The sequence below is a fragment of the Pipistrellus kuhlii genome, unplaced genomic scaffold (genome assembly GCF_014108245.1).
Source record: "Pipistrellus kuhlii isolate mPipKuh1 unplaced genomic scaffold, mPipKuh1.p scaffold_m20_p_13, whole genome shotgun sequence".
Taxonomy (NCBI): Eukaryota; Metazoa; Chordata; class Mammalia; order Chiroptera; family Vespertilionidae; genus Pipistrellus; species Pipistrellus kuhlii.
The window spans coordinates 18,807,700-18,823,453 of NW_023425438.1; the positions used below are offsets into that span (position 1 = coordinate 18,807,700).

General features: G+C 37.9%; 1 protein-coding gene and 1 pseudogene across 4 annotated transcripts in view; one reads left to right on the top strand and one right to left on the bottom strand.

The window, feature by feature from the left end:
• CAMKMT (calmodulin-lysine N-methyltransferase) overlaps positions 1 to 15,754 on the top strand; it is a 240,867-nt gene that overhangs the window by 129,075 nt on the left and 96,038 nt on the right. The gene's annotated exons all lie outside the window — the stretch shown is intronic.
• Positions 274 to 5,705, bottom strand: LOC118717719 (annotated as a pseudogene).

The window sequence follows — 15,754 nt, forward strand, 5'->3', positions numbered from 1 at the left end:
ATAGATAGATAGATAGATAGATAGATAGATAGATAGATAGATAGATAGATAGATAGATAGATATGAGGCCATCGGCGGCCTCCCACACGCGCTCCAAAGGGGGGTTGGGGCAGGGATGAACCCCACAACCCAGGCACGCGCCCTTGATGTGACCGTTCAGTGCGCGGGCCAACGCCAACGGTCCAACCACCGGCCGGGGCTAAGTTCAGTTCCTAACGGAGGATCAACGGCAGAACTGAACCTGCGGCCTCGGTGCAGCGGCCGGCGGCCGGCTCACCGTGGAATCATTAAACGGACCTCTTTCAGGTAGATGCCAGGGAGCTGACCCTGTGCAAGGTTTTCTTGCCAAACAGCCGAAACTCATGTATAGGCCGGCCTTTCCCAGAAGCCGTTGTTAGGTCGGATGATGGATCGGCAGGACTTGGTCCACGCGTGGGCATCCAGTAGGGACACGGTGTGATACTTCACGAGGTAGGCGAGGCGGAGCGCCCGGGACCCGGCTGCCTTTCCGCGTGGATGCGCTCAGCCATGGGGTCAAAGAAGTCACAGGGACGTGAGATGGGCGCGTCAGCCACAGGCACCTGTGCGTACTGGATGTCTTCATGTGAGGTGTTTCCTATCTCCACCGAGATGTTGATGACCCGGTTGCCGGGCAGCACGAGTCCGTTGGCGGCCACCCCACTGCTGATATACAGGCTGCTGGCGACCCGGGAGAGGCCGCGGTCTGCGGGCTGCCGGAGGCTGGATCGGGCTGAATCGGGAAGGTACCTGGGGAGATGCTATCATCAGGCCGGTGGGTCGGCCAGTGAGGCAGAAAGGCTGCATGTTTCGGCGAGGCTGAGTCCACGGAAAACCGGTTATCCGTCCCACGATCACACGACCACAGCAGTCCTGGTGAGGTTAGCATTTATTCAGCGCTGCAACCCCAGGCTACTCAGCGGTCAAGGACAATCCTGCCACGTCCGGAAAATAAAGACCTATGAAAGCAACTCATTAAAAAGTGAAAAAGTTGGAAGTACTGGTGCATGGGGATACATAATGCCTCAAACTTGACTCAATGGTGGGAGTGAAACCAAAATCCAAAGCCACATCTTTGGCTAAAGTTGGCTAACATTTCAGGAAGTAGGCTGAAGTGACAGTGGGTTAATACAAAAATAGCAAACGTATTTCTTGCGGGGATATTTTATAGCCGTCACTGGCAGCGTGTTTTCTTAAACAGATATCAGCTACTATTTATACACTTACAATTTCTGGCCAGTTTTGGGTGGAAGGTTGTGGTACCCACGTATATAAAGTAATGTGATAATGCTCTATCCTTTTTTGGAACAAATTTGTTACATAAAGTGTCAGATGAGTCATTTTGCTCATGTCAGGTATTTGAAAGTAATGGAAAGATGCCAACGTGGAAGCCCAGTAATTCATGCACTGGTGTAATGGAGCAAATGAAATGCAAAGCTCTTGCACAGGTCCAATTTCAGCACCAAACGCTTACCTGTCAGTCAGCAAAATTGTCCCTGAATAAAAATGAACCCCATCTGAGAGGCAAAGCATTTTAATATACATCACATTCTCTGACTCTATTGCGAGGTAGAAGCTGCATGGAAAGAGAGAGAATGCAGCTGAAAAAGACATTTAACAGCAACCCCTGAGCATGCTGAAAATCCTGCTCGCACTGCTGCCCACAAAAAGGTTTTGGTTTGCCCCTTCTCTCCTGAGTATTGACAAACTCCTTAGCATTGCTCTCTTCTTCCCCTCTCTCACTCTTATCTTCATGCAGAAGTGGTGATTTACTCCAGACAGTGAGAGATTTGGCCACTCAGGAATGTGGAGACCAAGTTTTAGACAGGTAACTTCATTGCTGCCTGGGAGCAGCTGGGGGATGTTTTTATGAAGGTGACAATGTGTGCCGCACAAATCGAAAGTCAGACATACCCTCGAAGAAATGATTATTGTGGCTCAAAGTGACTGCCATTCTTTTGAAAAGCCTTTGGTTCCCACTTTTCTATATGAGTAAGCACCTTACAGAAATGAGGTGTCCTAGTTTTTATTTTTACTTTTTAGACCCAATTCCTTGTGGTTTTTAAAAAGCAAATGGGAAAGTTAAGAATTTGTATGCTCCAGTGCCCACACACCCAGAGCTTCTTGAATCCTACCTCTAGGAGTCTTGATTTGTTCTACCTTTGAAATGTCTGTTTTCCGTTTGTGTTTTAAGATGCTAAGTACTTATAGGAACCCAAGCAGCTATTGAAAACCAGTAATGACTAGTTCTTCTAGATGTTAATGATTGAGAATGAGCTAGCAATCAGGGCTCAAAAATAAAAGAAAATAAAGTGTGCTGTATTAGACACGATCATAATTAAATCAAGCCAAGGTGCTCTATACTTATGACTTGTACTAATGCTTGAAAAATTATGAGTTCGGGGAAATTTACATAAATCCTCTTTACATGGTGTATGTGAAAAATGGAAAGAAAGAAAACCGTGTTCACAGGACTAAATTTATTTTAATCCCCTGGTTCAAGTGGTCCTAGAAATAATCATACTTGTATCAATCTATATTGCATGACTTTTGTAAGATGTGAAAATAGTGTTTTTCACTAAATTGTCACTTATTATTGTTCATTTAGGGCCACTAACGTAGAAAGATTTCTCAGCTACAGAGTCAAAAGAATAGGGACAATTTGATGTTTTCTTTTGATGCTGTTTGTTGATATCTAGACCACTGTAGCTTGATTGCCTAACATTAAACCTATAATAACAGTGCAATCATAGCAGTATCATCACGAACGTTGTTACAATAGAAACAACATTTACACGGCTTCAGAATGGTAATTATCAAACTTTTTTGTCATGAAGCGCTTATTTGCTAGCATTGATCTGCCCCGGTCAGCTGTTAGCTCTTCTCATCTGAGGTGTATTGATTGTATAATCAGTAGATAGAGGCTGTGGGCAGATGAAATTCAGTGTTGTTGGGCAAATTATCGGCTGCTTGCCTGTTGACCTGGACCCTGCTGGTTATACCTTAGACGCTGGTGGGATTATTACTCATTTCGGTGATCCTACTTTACAACGGAGCACTCTGTATTATTATACAAGATAAATGCCATCCTGCTTGCTGTAGTTGTGGTTGACTACACAAATGTCAGAAAATAGCTAGTCCAGAAACTTGGCAGTACAAGCATGTTTCCGAGGAGGTTAAAAAGAGACATTTTCAAAGACTTTACCTTTTCTGTATTTGTCATCTTTGTGTACCTAGCTGATGGTGATAATGAGACTTTACATGTATATAGCGCTTTATCATATCCTAAGGGTGGTGACAAGTCAGTTAATATTCTTGTTTTACCAACGGGAACACCGAGACCTGGATTAAGTTCAGCAAAGAGGCTCAAGGAGCTAGAAATAAATCTATTTCCTCTGAGTATAAGTTGAATTTATTATGTCCTGTTGCTCTACCGTATTAGGTTATCTGTCCTAACTATTTTTATGTGTGCACTGAAAAATCTAATGTTTCATCAAGTTGGATTTATGGGACAAAAGACCTTAATGTGACATAACTAAATGATTGCATTGAGTGACTTTGGAGACTACCTTGGGCATTAAATATAACATTCCAAAGGCTATGGTCTAACATGGGAATGTTTTTAAAGACAAAATTGTTTTATGTAAAATGAACCAAATAAACTGATGATCAAAAATAGACTCAGAGTCACAGAAGCATGAACAGACTGTTGAACTTCAGAGGAAGGGCAGGGGCGGGTGTGTGGGAAGAGATCAACCAATGAACTTGTATGCATGTATGCATAACCCTTGGTCACAGACTATGGGGTGATGAGGGCCTGGGGTGGGGGTGGGGGAGGGGCGGGGTGGGGAGGGTGGGAGGGTGGCAGGGAGCAGTTCAGGAGTGAGCTGGAAGAAGTTAATGGGAGAAAAGGAGGACCTGTGTAATACTTTCAACAAAGATTTTAAAAAAGTAAGTTAAAACAAAAAGAGCAGTGTGAATTTCTTAGCTGGTAGCTATTTAAAATCTAAATGTTTCTGGAATGTTTTATTATGTGGGAATATTTTTTCAAGGTTATTTCTTTTGCCATTTCTTACTTTCCTAAGTCTGGCTTCTCTTGTAATTTGGAATCTTTCTATTCTTCAAAGGTAACTCCCAGTTTCAGATTAGCATTGTATCCTAACACCTAGTCTGGGCCTTTCTGACACTGTGTGGAAACCTATTTTGATATGAAATCACCCAAACATATATTTTTTAAAACCGGGCAATGTTCACAATGGCATATTCACCCTTTCTCTCAGAAAGGGGTATAAAAAGGGTGTCCTTTACTAATAGTGCAATGCCCTAAAAATATTAACATTGTTCAACTGATACTCTGAATCTCCAAATAATACTCTACCCGTGTTTCCCCGAAAATAAGACATCCTCTGAAAATAAGACCTAGCACAACTTTGGGAGAAAAAATTAATATAAGACACTGCCTTATTTTCGGGGAAACAGGGTTGATGAAGGAACTCTTACCTATAGTTCTACATCTCTAAATGCTCTCAGTTGTCTCATTCTCTCAACCACTGAATCATCTATATATGTAGAGGTAATATGCAAATTAGCCAGGATGCTGTAACAATCAAGAGGAGGCTGCCCGCACAGATGGGTGGGAGGGGACTGTGTGACACTCCCAACTCCAGCAGCGTGGCGTGGCTAGGGCTGGGGGTGGGCCCAGAGTAGAGACACATCACACAGGAGGGCCTTACCCTGCTGGGAGACAGTGCACTAGCAGTCCCACCTCTGCGTGTGAGCTGTAGAGGAAACACCTTTTCTTATCGCTCATTGGCTAAGCTCCCGGTACGCCACTAGCAGTGTTCTTGGTAACTTGGGTAATAATAATCCAAGAAGGTGATCTAGGATTTTTCCACCTCATTCCTGGGGGGAAAAATGGAGGTTCATTACTGGAGGGGCTAAGAAATGTCATATCCTGCCCTAGCTGGTTTGGCTCAGTGGATAGAACCTTGGCCTGTGGACTGCAGGGTCCAGGTTCAATGAAAATCAAGGGCATGTACCAAGGTTGCAGGTTCGGCTCCTCCCTGGCTGGGGCCCAGGTCAGGGCTCATGCAGGAGGCAACCAATCAGAGTGTCCCTCTCACATTGATATTTCTCTCTGTCTTTCCCTCTTTCTTCACCATGCTCTCTAAAAATCAATGGGAAAATATCCTCAGGTAAGGATTAAAAAAAAAAAAAAAGTCATATCCTATGAAAGAGACATTTTGAAAATGCCTAAAGAAAGTTATCATTTTTTCATGGTGAAGGTACTGGAGTCTGTGTTGATGAAAATACCTTGGTGGCTGCAGTGGCTGGCAGTGGCAGCAGCAGTGGGGTGATGGGGGTGGCGCCTTTCCCTGATCAGCCTGATCGCTTCCTGCAAAGGGGGGCCAGACTGTGGCTTAGGCCTGCTCCCTGGGCGGAGTGAGCCTGAGTCAGTATGACATCCGCTGGGGGCTCCTGGACTGAGAGGAGGCAGGCTGGGCTGAGGGACACTCCCCCCATGCATGAATTTCATGCACCGGGCCTCTAGTTGTATTATAAAGGTCAGTGGTTACCTGCGCATTATATTTTAAAGGCATACTAGTACTCACAGCAAGTAGTTCTATAAGCAAGTCCAGTAGTACCACATTCTTCTTTGGTCTTAAATTTTGCTGCTGTTGAGTCATGAGTAGGCAAAGATTTCCCCCCCTTGAAAAAAAATTATTTCTTATTCTTAGTTTTAAAAGAACAAATGAATCTTAGAAAGACAAATATCATATGATCTCACTTATTTGTGAAATCTAATGAACAAAATGAATTGACCAACAAAATAAGACCCAAAGCATGGTGGTATGAAACAGACTGACATACCTCGATATGGGGTTGGGGGGATGAGAAGAGAAAAACCAAAGAACTTATATGTATAGCCCATGGACATGGGCAACAGGGTAGACCAGGGTGGGGGGGTGAAGATTGGGAAGAAGAGGTAAAGGTGGGTGAGAAATGGGAGATATCTATAGTGCTATCAACAATAAAAAATATTAAAAATAAATAAAAGACCAAATGACTGCTCTCTTGCCTAAAATACTGCAGGAGATAATGGGTGAAGTATGTGACAGTGATATGCAGAGGTGGCCAAAGTTAAGATATTCTGCATTTATATCTTTGTGAGCATAAAAGAAAACAGCTATGTACTCCTCTAGTCTTACCTAATCTAGGCAAATGCAATAGCTAAAAGGTAACTCCCAGTTTTAGAATTCCAGGCCTTTAATTAAAGAGAAGCCTTAATTTGTGTGCATATTCCTCTAACTATGGCTGCTGAAATATACACTGAGTACTGAAATATTTAAAAGAAAATAGTTATCTTTTTCAGATTCTCTCCCCCCTCCCCAAAAGCTAAAACACATATAATATGTGTATAGTCATTATTTGTGTATTGATCCTATAGGACTGTTAGTCCTTCATGTCCTTCCTATTTTCATGTTTCCTTCATTGCTTAATGCTATGTTTTGTATGTAGAAGGAACTTAAATATCTATTGGAATGGACTGGACATTCAGTCAACAAGTATTTATTGATGCCTATTATATAGGAGATATGGTGGGAGATATCAGATACAGCATTGAGTGAAAAAGACACACACACTCCTGCTCTCAATGCTTGTGATGGAAAAGAGATGAAACAGACATAAGAAACTAGTACATACTTAATTGTGTAATGCAATTTTTTACTTTAATATTGTATACTTGAACAAAATTCACACACTGGGTTTTTCTCAATAAAAAATCAGATCATTTTATGCTTTTCCAATACAGGCACTTTTAAATATCAACCTTTAAAATTCTATTGTACTTTTTAAAAATGTTCACTTTTGGTAAGTTTGGTCAAGTTTATAAACATACCCATATGTAAGTGTATATCTAGGTATATATGTGCATTGAAGTTTATATGTATATAAGTAAGTGTATACATATATATACACTCATATATGTATGTATGAGTGTTTAAATATTTTGGTATATAATCACCACCTCAATCAAGGTATAGTATATTTATATCACTCAAAAATGGTAACTTTGTACTCTTTTACAGAGTACAACCCGTGACTTTTCTCAGGCCCCTACATTTGTCTTTTCTAGAGTTTTAGAGAAATGGCATCAGACAGGGATAGGGAAAAATAAGTTTCTAGTTCTTTGTATGGTAAAAGACATGCAGGTTATGAGTATTGTATAATTAGCTGTATTTTGTGCAAATATAAGATCCTGGAAGACCGGGACTATGTTTAATTCATCTTTCTCTCTTGGTACCTAGGGTATTGCTTAGCACATAATATGTCCTCAGAGTAACGGAATGGTCTGCTGACTAAATGCTTAGGCTCTGCAGTAAGACAGACAAAGATTTAAATCCCTTCTCTGCTAATTAGCCAGCTTTCTTACCTGTTATTTAATCACTTTGAGCCTCAATTTCCTTATCTGAAAAATGGAAATAATTGCATTGCTTTACATCATAGCACTGTTTTGAGGATTAAAAGAGCTAATTGTGATAAATTTATGCTTGTTACATAAACTCTCAATAAAAAGAGCTATTATTTTTTTAAACTTATAGTTCATAAAATATTTCCTTAAGCTGACCTCAGATAATTGCTTAAAAGTTCTTCAGTGATGTTTGTTTATATCTTTTTTAAAATATATTTTTTTTATTGATTTTTTACAGAGAGGAAGAGAGAGGGATAGAGAGAAACATCGATGAGCGAGAAACACTGATCAGCTGCCTCCTGCCCACCCCCTACTGGGGATGTGCCCGCAACCCAAGGTACATGCCCTTGACTGGAATCAAACCCGGGACCCTTCAGTCTGCAGACCAAAGCTCTATCCACTAGAGCCAAACCAGTTTCGGTGTTTGTTTATACCTTATTTGAATATTTTAAAATATAATCTCATCCAGTGAGATTATAGATTGGATGGTGCTACTCCTAAACTTATTGCCCATAGGGTGAGATGAAAGTAGGAGTATTTTTTAATTTTTATTTGTGAGCTGTGGAAATGTACCAGAGGACCTGTGATATTACCTTATATTTACCATATGTGAATAATGTTGGCCCACATTGAAATCATTTAATTCCCAAATGAAAGTCTGTTATAAAGACAAGCCCTACCTTTAGAAAACATTGATTCACTGATAATTTAGGAACAATATTGAATGTTCTCTATGTTGTTGAGTAGAATGCTGAACCCAAATATGAGACACTAAATTAAAATTAATCTGAAATAATGCACGGTGGAGTACTTGTGGAATGCAACAGTAATTTTGAGAATTAAAATTCAAGTCAACAAATATTTATGTTTTTTACACATAAGGCATAGTATTCAGTTCTATAAGGAATAGAAGATAAGCAAGATGGGAGTTCCCTTCCTGGAGTTCCTGTGGTCTAAAGTAGGAAATTTGGTATCTGAATGTAATGGTAAAAAAAAACCCAAAAAACACTAAAAAGGTTTGTTGATTAGGTCAAATCAGTTTTATTGCCTGGCTTTATAAAAGTGGAGCAAATTATACTTCCTCTAAGCCAGGCAGGTTAATTTTGATATCTTTAAAGATTCTGTGCTAGATGAAATCATTGAGCAATCTATTGGTCACCACATAGCAGAGCATGAAGCACTAAGTAGTCACTGTCTTGGCTTTGCAAAGAGCAAATTGTACCAGATAGATTTAATTTCCTTTTTCAAGAGATTGACAGCTTATATGGACATTTAGGAAGTAGGATATGTAATTTATCTGAACTTCAGAAAGGATTTTGATTCAGTCACACATGGCATTTTAGCACTAACTCAAAGGATGTGGTCCAGTCCAGACCATATTCCTGTAGGAAGGGGCCAAATTCGCTGACAAGTCACAATTGAAAATAGTTGCTAAGGGCTTGGTATCAACAATGAATCTTGTTCTATAAATGCATACCCCAGTGCTGAAGTTATTCTGAACTTCTGTCTGTGTCATAGATAAATAATTAGAATCATGCGTACAGATTCCCTTCTAATTTATAGCTAGTAGAAAACTGAACATTTGCTCAAATCTGACATAAAAGGAAAATTTCTAGAGAAAAATTACATTTTTATAAAGAAAATGAGTTATTCCATGTGAGTAATTAGGCTTTTATTAATGTTTGGGATGATTCAAATCTTTTTCAATAATTATGAAATTTCTCCCAATAAAAGTCTCCTTAGGGATTGTTTATTATGCATTAGATTCAAGTCAGAACTTTTCTGTAGAGCAGCACTCTGTCTGAGGATGTCAGTAGTGGCAATTCCCCAGGAACATGCTAATCGATGGGCTTATTTATCTGTAACATATTTGATAAACTGTACTGTGACTATTTTCATAGAGGGCTAACTTTTACACAGATTAGTTCTAATCCTAGGAAGATGGTACTAATTTGTGAATAATAGATGTCCATTCACTACCTACATCCATCTATTTGGTTGACTAAATATAGAATTATTTAAAAAGCCTAATGTCCATAATTCTTTTCAGTAAATCTATAATCAATGCTATTAACCAGTCAGTGAAATCGCCACTTCATATTGGAGGCATGCCACTTTATGGCACTTTGATCATTTTAATTTTATGTTCTGGTAAAAAATAGAAACATAATATTATGTAGTAGATGTTGTGTAAATACATGTATTATAATCCTTCTAGCTCAGAGGTTAAACTTTATTTTTATGCCATGGCTCCTTTAATATCTGGTGATGCTTATAGCTCTTTTCTCAAAATAATGTTTCAAATGTATTAATAAGATTATAGGAATACAAAGAAGCCAGTTACTTTAAAATACAGTTATCAAAATACGTTTAAGACACAATTGTGATATCTGTGCTTTCTTATTAATACAATAAAATAATAAGATCTAGTTGCACTTTAATAACTATTATAATTTTTCATTGAGAATCAGCTCCTTAGTGGCATTTTGAAATGACTGCAACAACTATAAGGTTACATGAAAATATCATTGTTCATATTCTACATTTGTAATATAAGGGAATGCTAAATTTCAGTTCGTTTAGTAAAAATAACATATTTTTTTTCTTTGAAGTTCATGGACTCCCTGAATTCTCTCTATGAATCCTAAGAACCCCTGCCTACCTTCTGTTCACTTTAAAATCTTAGTTTTTGAATCACAAAAACTAATTTATGCAAAAATAAATTGTGAAAGAATATGGGAGAAAAAAATGAAGGTCCAGTTTTCTAGTGGAATTGGCTGAAAGGCTTTATTCAACATTTCGATATACATTTTTTCATTCCATTACTTCCTGCTGGAATTAGCATTGTCCCCTTCAATGAACCACTAATTGAACAGCCTGCCAAGTATGACTTAATCATACAGCACTTCTAATCTTTGAAACCCATTTAGAACGTTAGCACAAAATAGAAATATAATGATATAAAGGAGGGAATTATATACCATAATGAAATTTCAGCTCAGAAGAACCTAATTGGCAGCAAACTTGAGACCCTTAACTCAGAAGTCCTTTAGGTTTTGTCTTAGAAAGTTACTTTTAAAGGCTCTGGGGGCAAGGTGATGGTTAGAGGATCTAAGCAAACAAAAGGAAAAAGCAGGTAAAGTCATGTTTTCAAAATATTATGTTCAGAAGAGTTGCATTCTCTCACAGGTGTTCAGTTCATATTGCAACCCTCATATTTGCAAGTTGCTAACTGGCATTGCATTATTAGATTGAGTAATTGCACATGTCAGTAAAAAGCCATAAATACCTAAGAAAAATGTATGCATTTTGTCTGGGTAGGACTTGGGACTCACCCATTTAGCATGGCTTTTAAATTTTGACCAATTATAAATCTGTTAGCAACACAGACAGTAAAATCTTACATTTCCTGTGGATCCTGGCACAGGTGGGTTCTTGAATATTGTTTACTAAACAATTAACTTTAACATTTAAGATGGAATGGAAAAACATTTAAAGTTGGGAGAACTGCCTAGCTTATGAGAAGCTTTGGGACTTTGTTAAATATTGGTTGTTCTCCATTTCTCAAACATGTGACAAGAACTCATAGTTTATTTACAAATAGAAAGTAACACTTCATAATACCTGACGGCTTTCAGAGCTAGATTATATCTGTCCTTGTCTGAAGGGCTGCAATAACAATATTGTAAGATATTTTCTTCTGACCATCTGGCAGTTCTTAGGAACCAATCTCTCTCAACATTTTATAGCTACTGCACTGGTTACAGCTAATCCTTTCAATGAATGAGCTGGAAAATGTAGATACATCAATATCATATTCTTTTAGAGTCCATTTAATCCATGCCCTATTATTATTTCCTTTAATAGGGCCATTATCTTCTGTGAAAATGAAGAGTAATTTGTCAGAATCATTTTTTAAAATTTAAAGATCAATCTATGTAAATTTTTTTAAATAAAAGAAACCATAGATTTTTTTTAAAAAAGAATCTCGAAAATACTTATTAAAAATCTCAGAAATGGGAATCTGGGGCTGAGATTCCACACATGTCTTTGGTCTTATTTTTCATTCTGGGTTTTAAAATGTCTAGTGTAATAACTGAACCTGTGTTGGGCTGACAGATGTTAACAGTGGAGTTGAAACCTTAGCAAGGCCGATAAAAGCAACGAGTATGTGTTTCTCTGTTTGTTTATTTTAAGACACTAAGGAGAGATTCATTCCATTATGAGAATTTTGTGAATGTTCCTTCAAAACAATTTGGTACTCAATGGACTTTGAATAACTAATTGGTTTTTAAACATTTCCACATTCTGAAATTTATGTTTATCATTGAAATGAAGTGAAAATAGTGATTGATCCTTTTTTAGATTGAGTTTTATGCTGTTTACAGCATTCTCCCCACCTTCATTCCACTATACACCACCACCATCACGAGTTCACATCTTTCACAGAAACATTTTCTCCCCTAGGGTTTTGCATTTTCATATTTAGGCACTTTAACCTGGGCAAGTTTTTCTTAATCTTGTTCACTTATACACACACACACACACACTCACACACGCATGCATCCATGTGCTAAGCCAACTCTTCATAGGTTGTAGGATGATATTGATTTGTTATGCCCATAGTTGTTTTTTGGTATCAAAATTGATTTTCAAAGTTTCTATAGTTTTATGGTGACTTCTAAAATATTTTTTAAAATTTTTTATCAAATGGAGATTAAGTTAAGGGAAACTAAAAGTTGAGAAATCATTATTTCTCATATCTATACTTGTTATATATAGTACATATTGCCTTCTTTATACTTGTTATCTTAGCCCAACTCTGTTGCTATTGCTCAAAGCATTTTTGTTATAGCTTTTTCAAACTGTAGCACATTTTCTTGAATATACTTGGTTGTGGCAGGTCTTTCTTGAGGGATAAGGTTGTTTTGGAAACAGGTACAGGTTATTTACAAACAATATTGATGGCTTAAGTGGGTGGAATCACTTTCCCTAACATGTCTTCATATATTAGTATATATACATTTACTTACACAGAAACAAAATTACACATATATAAAGTAATGAGACTACTTAATATTGGTCTATCATTAAAAAAGTAGTTTACCAAGGTATTTGGTGTTGTGGTGTTTGTTTAGGCACTACACTTTAGAATTTTAAGAATCAGAAGATCATAACTAAAAGAAGGCTCAGAGGTTATTTAATAACCTAAGGCAACTAATAGGGATGAGACAACTCATCTGAGATCTCATGGTTAGTGATCAGGAGCTCTTGAGCTAGTCATTTCTTCATCTAGGATCACACATCTTGCTTGTCCTAATTCTCCAACACGAGAGTGAGTTCTGATGGAGTAGAGCCTTGTATGTAGAAATTTTTAAAAAATCATGATGTTAATGATTGAAAATAGCCACCTTTATTATAGAGCTTCTTTATAATATTTTAGTAGCAACAAATTCTATTGATAGAATTATAATAATCGATAAGCAAATTTTCCTTTTCATCAGAAAAGTATAAAAGTAAGATTTCTACATAATCATTTGGAGGATTTGAGCTGTACTCAAATACATGAGAATTATTCAAAATAAACTCCATAATCATCAACTTTTGTGTTTTCTGAGTGTTTGATTCTACCATTTCAAGCATAAGATCAGCTAGCTACTTACTTTCAAAAATCTGGACTTTTAAACTGGTCTCTAAAATATTAGCCAAAAGTGATTCCCTGGCTACAATAAACTATGTATATAAAGTATCTATTTCATAAAGTGATTTGGAAAGGAAAATGGCTGGTGAGGAAATTAGATGATAATACATAATCATTCAGAGAAATAGATTGGCTGAAAAAATTGCCCCTCAAGATGACAAATATACTTTTCCATTTAAATAACCTAAAAGATCAGCTTCTCTTAACATTTTGAGAATCCAAAGACCTTAGCCTCTATCATTCTCACTCAATATGGGAAGGGATGGTATCCAAAGCTAATCCACAGACTGATGCTAGCCCATGACAAGCAGTCTGTGATAGCACTTCAGTAGTGAAATGAGAAAGAGGAAGATAATGTGGTGAGTTTGTCATAAAGCTAAATATACCCAGCTTTTTGTTATTGAAATATCATTTTTGTAAATGGTAGTGAAAGTTGGAATCCCCAAAATTAAAAAAAAAAAAGTTGCATCATTCAGGAAATTACAAAAATCTTAGAGGCCATCCAGTTCAGAATATAAGTAAAGTGCCTGTTATAGAATTTCAATTATTTAATAAAAGTGGAATAAATTAATGACATGGTTCTTGATATGACCTCCTCAAGATTACTCTGAGAGACCAGTCTTCTATCATTCATCATCAGTAGCTTGTTGCAGCTGTTTCTAAGCAGTGAATCCACCGCTCCCCCCACCACCACCACCATTTTTTATGGCCATCCTGAAGCTTTCACTGAAGCTCAGCCTGCTTATCTAGATTCTGATTTGTTTGTCGGTATTAGTAGCTCATAATTGCGATGTGTCATACAGCACCTCTTACTGTTCTTATAACAGTTCTGTGGTTTTAAAAAGGTATTTTGGTTCTTTTATCATCAGAGGGAGCATTTTGCCTCAATAGGAAATTCATTCTGTGCAGACAGGCTGCAAATTCTCATGACATGGCAGGCTCGTCTGTCAAAGGATATTTTTTTTATTCCCATTTACCTCTTTGATTACATTCAGAATATGCCCCAGTAATGCTTGATGAGATTATTCTCTTACAAACATTTTCCTCATGTTTTCCATCATCTTCAGTAGCACAAAAAGGTTTAATTCACAGAGGAAATAGTAGAGAAGTCTCTATATTTGTCTTGGGAAACAGAGCGTTGATATATGAAACTTTAAAAATATTTTAGAAATTAGCAGTACCTGTGCTTATTTCCTAACTGAATGCTAAGTTACTCTGGCATGCATCATATTTGCATATGCTATGGGTTCTAGCCGTGAACATGAAAGCTTTAATGATTTACAGAAAAAATATATTTTCTGTTTTTATTTTTTGTCAATTATATTTATAATGTATTGAAAGTATAGGAAATACTATGAATTATTGGTACTTTTAAAAGTGAAACATGGTGTTTATGTACCATAACGAGAACCAAAATAGAAAAATTCTTGGCTATAGTGATTTAAGAGCAGAAATGTATAATTGATGCAGTTAGATACCTAATTGGCATTTTAAATGTAGTCTATATTTATGCATACGTAAGTCATTATAATTTGAAAATATTATGGCTATTTTTATTTTTAACAACTTTCTATGATAAAACATTCGTAAAAGTAATGACAATAATATGAACTTAGTATATCCATCACCCCTAGGGTTAGAGAGTTTGGTTCTGTTTTATTCTTATACTGGAGGCCCAGTGCATGAAAATTGTGCATGGGTGGGGAGGAGGGGGGGCTCAGCCCAGCCTGCACCCTCTCGCAGTCCAGGACCCCTTGGGGGATGCCTGCCTGCCAGCTTAGGCCCGATCTCCCTAGGGATCAGGCCTAAACCAGCAGTCAGACATCCTTCTCACAGTCTTGGGCTCTTGGAGTCTGGGACCCCTTACTCCTTATCGCCTGCCTGCTCCTGCCACTGCCACTGCCTTTGCCAGCTGTGAGCCTGGCTTCTGGCTGAGCAGCACTCCCTTGTGGGAGTGCACTGACCATCAGGGGGAAGCTCCTGGGTTGAGAATCTGCCCCTTGGTGGTCAGTGCACATAATAGCAACTGGTTGTTCCGCCGTTGGTCGATTTGCATATTAGGGTTTTATTATAATAGGATGTCAGAGTTCTAAAAAATCAGCTACCAAGAATCCCGGAATCCCTGAAATATGTTTAAAGTTCTATATGTAAAAGTGTTTTTCAGGCTCTATAGCTTTCAGCAAGTCTTCATAAAATTCCCAAATTGTAACTTTTTATAGCAACTTCTTTCTCGTGAGCTTTTTGCATAAATAGATTGTTGAGAGTTGTTTTTGATCTGTTTTCCATTCTCAGTATATCTGAGAGATGTTTGATGAATCACCAGTAGCAGGGGTTCACTATAACAGTAGTCTTCAACTCTCAGGAGGGATGGGGTTTGGGTGTGGAGGGTCCAAGGAATAGTGCTAATGGGCAGAGTGAGGAGAAGGAAGTACAGAAGGGCTAATCTGAGGAAAAGGAGGATGAGCTTAGGGAGGGTGGTGGTCCTAGGATATTATCTGAGGCTGGGTTTCCATATGATCCTGAAGGCTTTTTGTGTGTGTGTGTGTGATTAGGTTGAATCC